Source organism: Coffea arabica, chromosome 1e (assembly GCF_036785885.1).
Source record: "Coffea arabica cultivar ET-39 chromosome 1e, Coffea Arabica ET-39 HiFi, whole genome shotgun sequence".
In the NCBI taxonomy this organism is placed as follows: domain Eukaryota; kingdom Viridiplantae; phylum Streptophyta; class Magnoliopsida; order Gentianales; family Rubiaceae; genus Coffea; species Coffea arabica.
This window is the reverse complement of record NC_092311.1, coordinates 11,512,382-11,527,050: the sequence shown is the minus strand read 5'-3', so window position 1 is coordinate 11,527,050 and position 14,669 is coordinate 11,512,382. Positions and strand designations below refer to the sequence as shown.

The window sequence follows — 14,669 nt, the reverse complement described above, 5'->3', positions numbered from 1 at the left end:
ACATTGTGCATTTCAAGTGAGTTTTGGTGATATCATGGTTATAAAGGTTCATGGATTCATTTGATGTGTATTTAATGCTCAAAAATGCCATTTTGATGTAAAAATGCAAAAATGATCAAAGAACCTCACCCCTCGATTTTCAATGTATATGTGTTTGTTGTGTTTTGAGAGGATGGATATTGTGTTTAAGGTATATTGCATGTGCGTGGGAGGTTAGAATTGATAAAAAGTTTGTCCAATATGTGTTTTGGAATTGGCCGGAAAAGGGAGAAAAAGTTAAAAAAATTGCAGGTTCTGCAGTAAGTGCAGAGAAATATGGATCCGAGCCCGGATCCGAAAAAACCCAGACAGATACGACCTCGGATCAATAGATCCGAGCTCGGATATTTTTCAACCGAGATAGATCCGAGGGCTCGTCTGTGTTTCTGTTGAGACTGATCCGGGCCCTGTCGGATCCGAGGCCTTCCAGAACTGATCCGACCTCGGATCCGTGCGCGATAAGAAGGGAAACGAGGCCTCGGTTCCTCATTTTCCAGATTTCTTTTCTCTCTCTCTCCGAAACCCTATCCCCTTTCCTCCAATCTTCCATTTCATCCATAAAATTCCCAATTTTTCACAATAAGAACCTTCCCTAACCTCTGGTGATCATAAACCCTAAACTATTTCATTGAAAAAACATCAATTTGAGGGGGTTTGATCTTCAAAACTAGAAATAGGGCAGCACTGTATTTCTTCCATTTCGGAGTGATTGTGGGCTTGTTTCTTCATCATTTTTGCATCATTTTCATCCTCCACCATCAACCTACACATTTGAGGTAACAATTTGCGAATTTCTTTGACATTTCATAATTTCTTATTCTACATATTTCTAGTTTTTGGGAATATTATGATAAATGCATATTTGTTGGAATTTCTTGATACAATTGTGCTACATTGTGCTTAAATAGATTATTACAACTATCTTCATGCTTATTTTTGAGAAACTGTGGATTTGGTGATATTTTTAAGAATTTTTCTCAATTTTTGGGCTTGAGCATTTTAGTGATTTATACTCTTGAATTTTGCTTTCATTGAATATATGAACTTGTTCCGAGAGGTATAAATCACTGTTATACCAATTGAAAATGATATGCTATCACTAGAGAAATAGCCCATTGGGTAAAAGTGTGTGTTCCCGATCAAGTTAAGCACATTGAACCACTTCTACTTGAAATAATTAGTATTTGGATGAATTGGGACTTATGTGTAGTTAACTTAAGTGTTAACGAGTGTTATGAATTGGATTGGAGATATTCTCAAGTGTTTGAGTGTTCATTCTTGCAAATGGATATAATTTAAAATTGTTTGCACTTAATATGCATGAAATGATTTCTTCACTGCTAATATCCTTTCTAAGTGTGGGAATTGGATTTGAGAATTGTTAGGAAGTTTATTTGTTTAATTTTGGGTACATTTTGGCAGGGAGTTTAGCCCTTTTTCAAGGGGAAACTCTGCCGAAATTTTCTTAAATTCCTATTGAACATGTATGAGAGAGTTTCTATCGTTTCTAATAAATACTCATCTTGTTTATATGTGCTATGGCTCGTACAAGGAGGGCTCGTATTCGTACTCCTACACCATCGTCAAGTGAAGAACATACACCTTCTTTGCATGAGGAGTCACCTGAGGAAGAATCTCCTTCGCCTGAGCCACCACCTCGGTCTCGACGGAAAACCGCATCCACTAGCCGTGATGAGCCACCGCCAGACTACGATACCACACGATTTACATCGCTCGAAAACCAAGAGTGGTATGAAGCTGGCCTGGCCAAGGAGATCATCATTGAGAAACACTTGGCACCGGAGGTGGATGCGCACTACCACATTTCGACAGCATTCAAGCGACTTGGATGGGAGAACATCCTTCAGTTGCCCAAGTACTACTACCCCAACTTGGTCCGGGAGTTCTACGCCAATGTGGAGAACAAGCAGAGCCACAGTGGCAACCTCATTGTCTCGTGGGTTCGAGGCAGGAAAGTGGTTCTCAATCGAGAGGCACTGCGACGCTTCGTTCAACTAATTGACGAAGGCGAAGATATCAAACTGACCAAGGAATTCAAAGCTCGAGACCCTTGGCAAGTGGGAGAAGCCGTGGAGCGTCTAAAGGGTCAGTACCGTGAGCGAGGAACTTCGAAAAAACTCACGGTATATGCCGACTCCTTTGAGCATCGTTACCACCTGATCTTCTATCTTTTTGCCTTCAATGTGGTGCCGAAAAAGAGTGGTAAACGGGAGATCCGAAATAGCGATCTCTATTTTTTGGATAAGATGATACATGGATTGGGTAGGCAGTTGACTGGTATTCCTCTACCCAGCATTATCATCAGTTATATGCGGACCACAGCTCGCATGAGGGCCGGCGAGACTTGCTTCGGATTTCCCCGACTGCTATCCCTCGTTTTTGAGAAGCTCAAGGTTCCTCTTGGAACCGAGAGATCGGTGGTAACTAGGTCGGCCGAGGAAGTAAACGCTTCTATACTCAAATCCTTGGGTATTTCTACGGATTTTGGAGCTGTTTTGGTCCGGGACACAGGAGAAGCATCGACTTCCACTCAGCCTCCGCCTCACACTGAACCACAAGCGAAAACTCAAGAGACGGAGGCACAGCAGACTCTTCCTCCTCCGATTCCGCGACCACCTCCTCAACCGCGCTCCAAGTGGCAAGAGCTTCTCAATGCTATTTGCTGTATGGAGACGCGAGTCGTCGAGCGCATTGACCAGACGGAGCGGATGATGACTAAGCGCCTCGACCGACATGATCGCTGCTTTCGTGCGATCGAGGATCATTTCCATATCCGACGGTCCCCTACTCCGACACCTCATCAGGAGGAGGGCCATATTGGTACCTCACAGGGTCCTCATGGAGCCGAGGAGGCAGTAGACCCTCGTTCCGAGCAGCCATGACGCTACTTAGCGGATTTGATCTTTTATGTCTTTATTTATTTTTCTTTTCTTTTGTTAAGACACACTTGTAGATTTTTCTTTTAGTTGAATCATCTTGTGCTACTTATGGTATTTGGTACCCTTGTTGTCTCATTTTGGACAGAAAATGGATGATCGTGATGATTAAGGGCTTCAAAATGGCATCACCACCTATTTGAGGGAAGTTTCAGTTCTTTTACCTTCCTCTACAATGAGGACATTGTAGATTTTAAGTGTGGGGGAGGGATTACTTTATCTTATGGGCGATTGTGTCTTGAAATGCATGATTTTAGTTGTTTATAGCTTAAAAATGTTGGAATTATATTTGGAGATATTGTCTTGAGGATAATTTTTGTGAAATTGAGGTTGTTGGCAGGGAGTTTCATCTATTTTTATGGGGAAACTCTGTCAAAATTTTTCTAAAATAATTTCCAATATTTCAATTCTTCCAATTAAATGGCCAAAATGTTAAAATTTTAAGTGTTTAATTCTTCCATTGGATAAAATGCTATGTGTATTTTGGAAAAGTTTAATTCTTATTTGGCTTGGAATGAATTATTATGCAAGTAAGATTTTTACATTTTAGAAAGTATATTTGGTTAAATAAGAAAAATTATGCTTAGATTTTTGCAAGATTAATGATATTTATCATTTTTACTTAATTTTATAAGTAAGTGATTGATATAGTCAAAGAAAAGGCCAAATTCGTCCTTTATTTATATTTAGAGGGAAAAAGAAACGGATTGTTAAAAAAAAAATGAAGAAAAATATTATTATTTTACTCCAATGATTCACATACTGAGTAACCGGGGATTGGCATTTACAAATGTCGACATTCGCGTAAAAAGGTATTGGAATTAAGAGTAGGCTTAGCAATTTAAATAAGTGAAATGTCGAGTAACCGGGAATTTTCACCTAAAAGTGTTGATTTTCGCGTAAAAAGACGTTTTCACTATTTAAATAAAATGAAATGAGAATAAATCCCTCTAAATTGTTGAGTGTTGGAATGATGAAGGCCATAGAATTGACTATGTGATTTACTTATTTGTAGAATTAGGATAGAATGAGAGATTGAGTTGAATTTGTTAAAATTAGGGCATAATTATTTTTCTTTAATTGAATATTATGAGTATTTAGTGTAATTTGAGAAATGGCATAATGATTGGTTTCTAGATTCTCTAGGAATTAAATTTGACAAAAGTACGTATATTGCTTTATCTATTGAATCATTGAAATAAGTTTTGTGTAAAAGTGCTTGAGGACAAGCAATGATTCAAGTGTGGGGGAATTTGATAAGTGAATATTTAACGTACATTTTGTACGAATTTGGCATGAATTTTTGGTATGTTTTGAGAAGATTAAAGCCATATTTGAACTCTTTTGGTGATAATTGCTTAAATATTGTTTAAGGGTTAAGAAATTGATAAATGAGTGGATTAATGCGTTAATTTTGTGAAATTGTGAAGGTAATTGATGTATGAAATTCATGCACAAGTTGAAAGAAATGTCAGGGTCATCCAGAGGACAAAGTACACAAGAATTTGGGAGCAAAAATGTAGAAAAATGGAAGAAGTGAAAAACTGGAAAATTGATCAACACGGATCCGAGCTCGGATCCGTGTGTACAAGAGAGATCCGACCCCTCGTCTGTACTTCTGGCGGAGTGTATCCGAGGTCAGGACGATCCGACCTCGGATCTATCATGGAAAGTCCTCGAATCCTCTAATCCGAGCTCGGATTCTTTTTTCAGCCCTCGGATCCGTGGCTCGGATCTGTCTCTCTCTTCAGCAAGTGGCACAACCGTTTTTCTTTACCTTTCTCACAACTTTTCCAGCTATTTTGAGGGACAGAAATCGGTGGCACATGCTTCTGCAATAAAAGAGAAGACCAAATGAGTGTGGACAAAAGGAAACATCATATCTTTGACTTCTTTTTACAAAATCTGAGTGGAGGAAATTATGAAGTGAGAGGAATGGAATTTCTACCACCTTTTATGCAGAAACACAGGGGAGAAGCCTGGCATTACCATACGTAGCTAGTTTTCCTTCTTGCAACAAGTTTTCTCTCTAGTTAAGAGTTCTTAGAGAAGCATTTGGTTTTTCACTTGTAACCATCTTGTACAAGAACATAGCAGGAATTGGAGAGTTTTACCTTCAATTGGCTAAACTTTCTTTTACCTTTCTTATACTTGTACTTCATGACGTTTTGCATTAATAAACTTGTGAGTTTGATTGTTAAATCATTCATGAGTAGCTAATTTTCTATATCTAGGGAGTAGATGAAACTTATGGCTAAATAATATGAATTGAAGGTGATGTACACTTGTTAGATCTTTTATTAACTTGTCTACTTGTGTAGCTGTGATTACTTGTTGTTGATTGATCACCAATAGCTTGTTATTAGTTGTTATTATTCAATGAGGATTGGTAATAACAATGGATACACATGAGTAGAACTTGAGTTGTATGTTCATGAAAATAGAGATACACTTAGGTGGATTATTTAGCATTTCATGAAATAAATCAGAGTAGTAGTAGTATTTCACCATGAAAATAGGGAAATCTATATTGCTCTAGGCCATTTCATCATGAAAATGAGACTTGGTAATTTTGGAAATGAATCTCTGGTTAAACAAGAATAATAGCAAGAAGTAAATCCATTAATTTGTGTTGTTTATTGCCATAAGTGGAATCTACATCCCTAGAATCTTCCTTAAGTGAATTTTCGCTATTTGCATTTAGCATTTGTTAAACTAGATTTGTAGATCAGGTTTGTAGATTATAACATTATATTTTCTCTGCTCAAATTAATTATAAGTCTAAATAATAGAGAAAACAAGGGCTTAGTAATTGTTTAAATTGCTTCTCGTGGGATCGACCCGATACACATCTTGTACCACAATTGCGACCTGTATACTTGCAGTCCAACGGGTGTAAATTCGGAATTAAACTTGCATTGATAGTAAAAATCCCGTCAGTTTCAGCATGCAACTAGCTCGAAATTAAGCCTAAAGTTGCAGCATCATCAAATCATTTCGGCAGAACGGAGAAACAGGACAGCCGACTTCAGATGAATGGTGTGGCTCACACACATGAAACCAGAATGTGTATTATACACCGTTGGAAACATGGGAACGTCTAGTTTCAAATGCCGCTAACGGCACTTGATTTCGACGTCGGAGTACGGAGTTATGGACGAAATACAAACACTGGTCTGGGTTACGACGAAACCGTTTTCCAGATTACTAGTTTTTGAAATAAATTCGTTTGACCCACCAAAACTCAGTATTTTTCAATGAAAATTTTTACACAACTACTACAACATATAAACAACACTATCAAGCCATTAAATCCTCAAATTTCTGCATTAAAGTGACCGAACAGAGCAGGGGTAAAATGGGAACTTTTTGCTTCAAGAGTTCAATAACGTTTCTGGCAACAATGCACCTTTAATCTACTTCCTTAAGCTCTAATTCAGCAATAAAACCATCATCAAACATCATCACAGCCATCAACCCAAAGTGGGAGTTCATCAACCCAAACATCATCACACCCACCAAAACTCAGTATTTTTCAATGAAAATTTTTACACAACTACTACAACATATAAACAACACTATCAAGCCATTAAATCCTCAAATTTCTGCATTAAAGTGACCGAACAGAGCAGGGGTAAAATGGGAACTTTTTGCTTCAAGAGTTCAATAACGTTTCTGGCAACAATGCACCTTTAATCTACTTCCTTAAGCTCTAATTCAGCAATAAAACCATCATCAAACATCATCACAGCCATCAACCCAAAGTGGGAGTTCAACCCAAAGTTGGAAACATGGGAACGTCTAGTTTCAAATGCCGCTAACGGCACTTGATTTCGACGTCGGAGTACGGAGTTATGGACGAAATACAAACACTGGTCTGGGTTACGACGAAACCGTTTTCCAGATTACTAGTTTTTGAAATAAATTCGTTTGACCCACCAAAACTCAGTATTTTTCAATGAAAATTTTTACACAACTACTACAACATATAAACAACACTATCAAGCCATTAAATCCTCAAATTTCTGCATTAAAGTGACCGAACAGATCAGGGGTAAAATGGAAACTTTTTGCTTCAAGAGTTCAATAACGTTTCTGGCAACAATGCACCTTTAATCTACTTCCTTAAGCTCTAATTCAGCAATAAAACCATCATCAAACATCATCACAGCCATCAACCCAAAGTGGGAGTTCATAGAGCCCACATTTAGCAATTTTCCAACATCCACAACAATCCATAAGAGATCAAGAGCTAAAAGATATACTAGACTTCCAAAAATCAAAGTTAGAAGGCTAGATTAAGACTTACTCTTAGTTGATGTTTAAGACAGAGATTCGGTCCTTTTGAAGCCTGAAGAAACCGTGAAAGCTCCTCCCCTTTTCAGCTTAATGTGTTGTCCAAGTGTAGCGCTAAGAGTATGTGAAGTTTTGGTTGAATCTATGGAGGTTTGGTTGTGATTTTTGTGAGATTTGTAGAAGGAAATGATGAAGAGCTGCGGCTGTGCTATCCGTCCATTGCAGTAGCAGAAATGAAATGTGATTTGGATGCCTTTGCCTACAAAAGACGCTTGACGTCTAATATTTTAAGTACGTAAAATTTTAATTGCAACTAGTGCCCTACGCGCGCGTTTTGTGTTCGATTTCTCTCACGTTTGTTGCACTAGTGCACTAAACCTCTAGGACACTTACATTTATATAAATATTATTCATTCTTAATTGTCCCAAAATAATTGTCCAAAGTCCCTCAATTAAGTGCGCACGTGAAACACGTATTTCTAATTTAGGCGCAATAAAAATTGAAACCTTTGAGAAATTCTTATAACGATCTTACCACTAACTATCACTTCAATATTTAAACCTAAAATTGCCTATTTTAGGACCATTGTATATGTCTTAAATTTTTGAGCTTATTGTACTCCTAATTGGCTAAAGTTTTCAGACATGTTTTCACTTTTTCACTAAACAAGCTTCTAAGAAAATAATTTTTTGAAACGAGACACTTTAAAAATATAACGAAGCTATAAAACCATATATTTAGGTCTAATAAGGATAGAAAATAATATTCGGGGCAAAAATCCAAATAGATAATTAATTGAGCCAAAATTAGGGGTTTAAAAATAATAATTTTACGAGTCCTCACGTGAATTGAGTATTAATTCCTCAATTAACCTTTCTTAATCTATTATTGATCGTTCTTAATTCTCCAATATTAATACACTCTCGATTCAAATATAGTCTCGAAAAACGTGCACTCGTTGTTACGAACTAAACGAGTTTTCGAAAAGTGAATTTTTCCAACAAAACGCTTTTAAAAATATAAAAGAGGCGTCGTTCCATATAAATGGATTTTAAATGATTGAAATGAATAATTTGGAGAAAAATGAGTAAATAAATATTTAAACAAACTACTAATATTCGATAAAATAAAATAAAAAATTTCGGGTCCTCACATCCTCCCCTCCTTAAAAGAATTTCGTCCTCGAAATTCACACTTCGGATAATAGTCATACCCCTTAAGAGTCATGCCTTTCAAATTAATCACTAACTTACACCCTCCGATCCATATATCACAATTTCTATTTACCCAATTAGTAGTCAAACTTTGATTCTATCTTATGAATCTAGGGTTTTGCAAAAAGTGTGTACGTTACTAGGTCACTGAGAACCTTAGATAGACAAATAAAAGAAAGAATCATACCTCCAATGACTTTAGTAGAATCGGAAACATGTTGATAGCCTAATGCATAAACTCTAGCTGGTGCATTAGATCGACTTCCTCCAACACTAGGCTGCTTAGCGGCTGACTTTTCAGGCCTTTGGGTACTACCGCCTTCTTTTGGTACGGTCGGGCATTTCGATATCTGGTGCTCGGGATTACCACAATACAAGCACTTCCCTTGTTTCCTAAAACAATCATTCTCCGTATGGTTGAGCTTGCCACAATAACCACAAACGACTTGGGGAGCCACAGATTGACCACTTGGAGGTGTCCCTCTCGATTGACCTCGTCCATTGCGATCTCCTCTTGATTGAGTCCCTTTTGGCATGTTAGATATCTCCACTCCACCCGTTCCTTTTCCCTTTTTAAAAGGTGAGGCACTCTTATCTGCCTGTCCCGAAGGGTTACTAGAAGTGCCCCTCTTCTTAGCATGAAAGTCTCTAACTTGCAGCCTTGCACTCTCGACTCTCTGTGCTTTTTTTAAGACTTCAGTGAACGTAGAGATTTGGGCTGCAGCCAAACCCTCCTGGATTTCTACATTAAGTCCCTGCACGAACCGTCTAATCCTCCTCCGTTCATTAATCACCAATTCAGGAGCGTACTTAGAAAGCTTAGTGAACTTTCCCTCGTACTCCGCTACACTAAGGGTTCCTTGTTTCAACTTGATGAATTCATCCTCCCTTTTCTCTTGGATTAAGGGCGGAAGAAATTTCTCATTAAATTCCCTTGTGAAATTCTTCCAAGTCCAAGGGGTTTGAGTTCTCTCCCATTTTCCTTTTATCATATCCCACCAAGCACGGGCTACTCCCTCAAATTGGAAAGCAGCGAAATTCACTCGCCTATCCTCAGTGTAATCTAAAGCAGCGAATATGTTGGTCATCCTTTCCAACAAATTCTCCGCCACCTCAGGATCAGGTTCGTCAAGAAACTTAGGCGGGTTAAATTTCAAGAATCTCTCTAAGGCTCTATCCACTCCTCTTTCCTGACCCCCAGGTTGGTTGAACGGTCCAGGGTCCTGTCTATCAGCCAAACGCTCTAGGATATCAGTCATCCTATTAATGGCAGTAGCCACTTGATTACACTCGATATTTTCCTGACCTTGGATCGGTGCAGTTGCCGATCCCTGGTCACCCCTTTGAGGTTGGGCCTGACTAGTCCCTCGCCCACGATCTCGACCACGGTCTCGACCACGGCCTCGACCACCTCTTAGTCCTTCCATGACCTAGGCGTGCCTAGCGCAAGAAATAAATAAATTATGCGATGCAAAATAGAAAGCAGGAACCAATCAAAAAAAACATTGGAATTAACAATAATTTACATTAATTAGCATATCCAGTTCATACAATTAGCAAGTCATGGGGTAGTCACAAAAATATAGCACACAGGTGTCACAATAGTACTTTTAGTCACAGAAGACTAAAGTAAAGCTAGTGCCTCAGAAGTAGGCCACACAGTCATGCAAAGAAAAATGCAATGGCCTCAACACTTGCATCACCCCAGCTAAATCTAACTACATCAGTCAAAAGGGGCTAATAATTTTTTTTTCTCGTTCATTTCCAACTCATATCAAACAATTGGATCCTATTGAGTTACATAGGACCATCCATCAATCTTTCTCTATCTCTCTCTCTCTTAGGCTCAACTACATTCTACTTCTCTCTAGTGAATATTGTCCCACACTCAGTTAAAATATTCTGCGCCAGATGTCTCATTTCTCTTACTATATGAACTGGACATCCGTTGACCTCCTGCACTTATTCTCACAAAACATTAGTCCGTTCTTGTTCTTCGCAAATGGAGATCTTAAGTTTTTAGCATTGCCCTCAACTCTTAATTACTCGGGTACAAGAATTCGAAATAAGATAATTCACATCTCGAGTTGGCCAGTCCCAAGAGTAAATCACCATATTTAAGATTCCTACCCAACATACATATCTAGTCTTTCCCCAAGTATTACGATAAAATATTTATACCTATCACATTCATGATTCACAGCTTACACTCTAAAAGAGTACTTAAGCCTTTACTCATTCATATGATAAGGACCATAATACCATTTGGCCCAATCTCACCCCGTGCAAATACCACGCGAAGCGGCTCTGATTTTTTTTTCTACAAGTGGTCACTTAACTTTCAAACCAGTCCCACAGTCCGGCATCCTAAACTTCAAACTTAGAATACACTACAAAGATCTGAAGCCTAAACTCTGATACCAACTGTGACGCCCCCCACTTCTCCCCAGGGCGAACCCAAGGGTATCCGCGGGACGCCTGCCCAGCTCTCGCCAGGACTCAAGACAAATCAAATCGAACTTAACGATACATACCAAATACTACGAGTCAAAATAAAGAAAAGTCGCTTCCTTAACTAAATATTTAAATCTTACATCATGTCCACAAAAGATACATCAAGTTCCAAAATGCAACCATTAAAAGTCGACTACACATTTACAGCCCCGATTCCAATCAAAAGTATAATCTAGTCGGCTTTACCAAAATCTTCCAATCCAACCTGTTAAGGAAAACAAACTAATAGGATGAGCCAATACTCAGTGAGGCCAAGAAAACACACATGCAAACACATAATCCAAGTAGCAACAACAATTACATTGTAGGTAAGGCTATCAAATTCGAATAATTCACATTTCGAATAGGAAAAATAAACAGAAATAATTCAAGGATACTGTAGCTCTCAGGAGCTAAATTCCACGTAGTCGAGTCGAAATCTTGATCACATCTCACGTTGACACTCCGTCAACCACATAAGTATCAAATCCGTAGATACACCACTTTTTTTCGAATCCCGTCACCGTTACACCCCCTTACCGGGCCCGCTCATCAAAGTTTTTGATAATACTCGAATATATCATGGCAATACTGCACGAGTAATGCCGAGCAAGATCTCTCCAATAGATCATGCTCTACGAATATCTCATGGTTTGCTAAGCTTATCGACCAAGCCCATGCTGGCTCGATTCGCAAAGTTAGCCAACGAGTTTTGGGCGTCCCCCGAATATGAATACGAATACGAATATAAGTCGATGAGCAACGCTCAAATCGACGATTCCAAATAGGAATCACAAATACGGATCACATATACGAATCACAAGTACAAATCACATCCACATTACCATGTACAAGTTGGATACGAATTCACACAGCAAAATTCGAATATAATTTCATTTGAAAGAGAACGAGTGCGATAAAGTACACCCTCGTCTCAAAATTTCAAATTTACATAACGGATAAGAAACAGATAACCACTTAACAATAAGTTCATGCACTTGACACTCACAGTGATTCAAGTAGCGAGTTCAAATGATGGTTTAGGCGTCTCCCGTGAGATCCTCTGGAAGGTCCTCTTGAGCGCCTGAGCATTTAATAGTGAATTATCATTCACACATCCCAATTATCAAGGAAGATTGTGCACTAGTACAATCTGGGGAAATTTCATGAAAATGAATCTCAATTACTAGTAAATCGAGGTTCAAGTGGAGTTTCTTAATGTACAAGAGTAATCGAGTTTTGTTATCTTGGAAATCAAGCATAAACGTTCAAGTATTATCGAAGGAATAAGGAATACTTGAAAAACTCCATTTCCTTGAAATTCAGAAAATTTCAGTTTTGATACGATATTTTGAAAAAAATCGTATCTCAGATTTCACATGTCAAAAATTGGAAAACTTGGTACCGTTGGAAACCTCTTCCAAAGTACTAAAAGTTCTTAGAAGACACTTTTCCATGTATCTAAGTGGAAGGTGTTCAAAAATGAGTTTAAAGTTGCTGTTCCAAATCACCCAGGATTGAGCCGGGGTTGGTTTTTCGCTAAATTTGAAAATTCAACAGAATTCACTCGTTGCAAACCAGCCCTTGAAATTTGTAGCTCAATTAGAGGTGCAAGTAAGGTTTAGGGCAGAACAAGCGGATCGAGAATCGGAGTTTCGAGCACCAAGATATAATATCTCAAAGTTGGGTAAATTTCAAGACTGTTAACAAATTTCCAGATTTGGTTCCGACTTTGGACCTTTAGTTAAGTGTCGAAACGGACTTGGATTGATACCAAATTTTGTAGTATAATACTCCTATATGAAGGGTATCTCTCTATCAAATTTCGTGGAAAAATACCTTCGGAAAGGTGGTTAACCAATCAACCAAAGTTTGGAAAAATTCTCAAGGCAATCTGCCCTTAATCCTTTTCTTCCCAAATCCAATCGTTTGGCTAAGAAAATCCTCCAATCATGGTTCATATGTGAAAAGAAAGTTTAAGAAACATTCATGGTACATTTGGTAGGTGTTTAGCATCAAGAAATTCATTTAGTAAGACCACCACAAATGTCACGTCAAATCTGTCCAAATCCAAGGCTTTCAAGAACAAAACAGTCACCGTATTTCGATCATAACTCACTCAATTTAACTCGGATTTGAGCATGGTTGATAGTGTTAGAAAATACATTCATAGGGCTGTGATTTCACAGAAGAAATCATTTTAAGTTTCAGCATGCAACTAGCTCGAAATTAAGCCTAAAGTTGCAGAATCATCAAATCATTTCGGCAGAACGGAGAAACAGGACAGCCGACTTCAGATGAATGGTGTGGCTCACACACATGAAACCAGAATGTGTATTATACACCGTTGGAAACATGGGAACGTCTAGTTTCAAATGCCACTAACGGCACTTGATTTCGACGTCGGAGTACGGAGTTATGGACGAAATACAAACACTGGTCTGGGTTACAACGAAACCGTTTTCCAGATTACTAGTTTTTGATCACTCAATTTAACTCGGATTTGAGCATGGTTGATAGTGTTAGAAAATACATTCATAGGGCTGTGATTTCACAGAAGAAATCGTTTTAAGTTTCAGCATGCAACTAGCTCGAAATTAAGCCTAAAGTTGCAGCATCATCAAATCATTTCGGCAGAACGGAGAAACAGGACAGCCGACTTCAGATGAATGGTGTGGCTCACACACATGAAACCAGAATGTGTATTATACACCGTTGGAAACATGGGAACGTCTAGTTTCAAATGCCACTAACGGCACTTGATTTCGACGTCGGAGTACGGAGTTATGGACGAAATACAAACACTGGTCTGGGTTACGACGAAACCGTTTTCCAGATTACTAGTTTTTGAAATAAATTCGTTTGACCCACCAAAACTCAGTATTTTTCAATGAAAATTTTTACACAACTACTACAACATATAAACAACACAATCAAGCCATTAAATCCTCAAATTTCTGCATTAACGTGACCGAACAGAGCAGGGGTAAAATGGAAACTTTTTGCTTCAAGAGTTCAATAACGTTTCTGGCAACAATGCACCTTTAATCTACTTCCTTAAGCTCTAATTCAGCAATAAAACCATCATCAAACATCATCACAGCCATCAACCCAAAGTGGGAGTTCATAGAGCCCACATTTAGCAATTTTCCAACATCCACAACAATCCATAAGAGATCAAGAGCTAAAAGATATACTAGACTTCCAAAAATCAAAGTTAGAAGGCTAGATTAAGACTTACTCTTAGTTGATGTTTAAGACAGAGATTCGGTCCTTTTGAAGCCTGAAGAAACCGTGAAAGCTCCTCCCCTTTTCAGCTTAATGTGTTGTCCAAGTGTAGCGCTAAGAGTATGTGAAGTTTTGGTTGAATCTATGGAGGTTTGGTTGTGATTTTTGTGAGATTTGTAGAAGGAAATGATGAAGAGCTGCGGCTGTGCTATCCGTCCATTGCAGTAGCAGAAATGAAATGTGATTTGGATGCCTTTGCCTACAAAAGACGCTTGACGTCTAATATTTTAAGTACGTAAAATTTTAATTGCAACTAGTGCCCTACGCGCGCGTTTTGTGTTCGATTTCTCTCACGTTTGTTGCACTAGTGCACTAAACCTCTAGGACACTTACATTTATATAAATATTATTCATTCTTAATTGTCCCAAAATAATTGTCCA

At 38.3% G+C, this 14,669-nt stretch overlaps 1 long non-coding RNA gene across 1 annotated transcript; it reads right to left on the bottom strand.

Moving 5' to 3' along the window:
* Nucleotides 1–11,002: 11,002 nt before the first annotated feature.
* LOC140008574 (uncharacterized) lies at nucleotides 11,003–14,335 on the bottom strand. The gene is made up of 3 exons (XR_011816073.1): nucleotides 14,242–14,335; nucleotides 12,010–12,084; nucleotides 11,003–11,226 (listed from the first exon to the last, which is right to left on the bottom strand). It is a non-coding gene; the product is annotated as an uncharacterized lncRNA (long non-coding RNA).
* Nucleotides 14,336–14,669: the final 334 nt, after the last annotated feature.